We start from the raw sequence: 1,919 nt of genomic DNA on the forward strand, positions 1-1,919 counted from the left end.
AGGGAGGGGGGAAATTAGGACCTAATGTCAGGGGGTTAAGTGGAGAGAAAATGTTTTGAGAATGATGTACAAATGTGCTTTACACAAATGATGTGTGTATGGATTGCGATAACAGTTGTATGAGCCCCTAATAAAATGTTAAAAAAGAAAAAAAAAGAAAATCAAGGTGATCGCTTCAGAAACATCACAGCCATGAAAATCCAGTAGAGGGTGGTTCTCCTCTGCAGAGTCTTCATGAGTTGAAACAGACAATGACAACTGGCTTAGGGTTTTGCTAAGTTTCTTTAACCAGGAAAATGGCAGGAATACTATAAAAGAAATTCCCCTGAGCTTAGCACAGATAATGGCAAAGATAGGCCATTTCTTCTTGTTTTTGTTTTTTTGTTTTTCCTGCTCATTGGTGTCTCTGGATTGTAGGATTTCAGTGCCCAGACTGATGTCTATAAGAAGCATTAAACAAAAACTGCAGGAACTCATCATTCAATCCTAGATCAGACAGCCTTCTTTGTACACTTTTTTCTTCTCAGAGTTATAGTATGTGTTGTTCCAAGTACTTTTTATTGTACTCAATAGCAGAAATACTCTATCTAATCTGGAATTAGAAGCTCCATGGCTAATTCTTAGAAGTATGATAAATTAAAGCATAGAACAGTTCAAAGAAGAGAAGTGGTAGCAACTATCAAGGAAAGGCTATTCATAATACCAATTATAAAAGGAGTTTAATTATAATATCTCATTTAAGTATAAATAATCCTATGGATTAATGATTTTTCCCTCTATTTTTAAGGAGACATAACTCTGAATCTTTACATGAGTAGACAGCATCATCTTTCTCCTGCTGAAAAGCAGGCAGGTTTGAATCAATGATCTTTTGGCCAGCAATGCAATACATAATTCACAGCCTCACCGGGTCTCTTTCCTCAAAGTTGTTGATGCCATAAGTTGCATTTCTACTTTGTCTTACAGGCTATGAATCAGAATCCACATGCTGACAGTGCTTGTTTTGTGTGTTTTGAACCCTGGTAGCATTGCATTTTATGAATTATGCTGACTGCAAGACAGCAGTAGAAACCACAAAGCACTCCTCAGGCAAAGGACAAGGCTGCCTGTTCAGATGAGGACGGAGTCTTCGAAACTCTCTGGAGCCATTTTACTCTATTCTATACGGTCACAGTTAGAATCAACGGCAGTGAACTTGGTTTTGATCTTTTCAAAAAATGTTTTCAGGGGAACTGCTCATGAATAGCAGAGTCAAAACAAGTATAGGTGGTCTGTTAGTCTGGTGTTATGTCTACTATATGCGATTACTTGAAGAAATAAATAGTAAACTTAATACTAGGGGCCTCACTGCCAGAGACTCAGTTCCAACTCACAGAAACCCCATGTTTGGTTCTGAGCCTTTTTTAAGGATGTGTGTTTTGGGGTTCTTTTGCACAGATAGCTGCTTTCAAGACTCTGTAATCTTAGAACTAGACCTGTGTCACTCAACTTTTTACAAGTTATGCAACCTTGCTGAATTTATTGTCATTGTCTTCAATCGGGTATAATGATGTTTACCAAAACTGACCCGATGCCACAGCCGTTAGTGCTCCGCTGCAAACTGAAAGCTAGATGGTTCCAACCTAAGAGTTTGAAGCTTTGGAAATCATACAGGGCCTTCGTATTTTATTCGATAGGAGTCAGAATTGAGTCCACAGCAAGGGGCTTTGGTTTTGGTTTGGTGAACATTTTATGAATAGCTGTAAAATAATTCATATGAAATCATTAACAACAGTGAAGTCTTGTGCTTTCCCTCTGTGACATTGTCTCCTATTATTTTCCTTTTACAACAGTGAGATTGCAGAGAACATCGATGTCAATGTCTACCCAGAGCAATCTAGCTCTTTTCCAGACACTGCCCATTTCTGTTCCCTTTACCT

The sequence above is a fragment of the Echinops telfairi genome, unplaced genomic scaffold, assembly GCF_000313985.2.
Source record: "Echinops telfairi isolate 266 unplaced genomic scaffold, ASM31398v2 ScPeMD7_31;HRSCAF=116, whole genome shotgun sequence".
In the NCBI taxonomy this organism is placed as follows: Eukaryota; Metazoa; Chordata; class Mammalia; order Afrosoricida; family Tenrecidae; genus Echinops; species Echinops telfairi.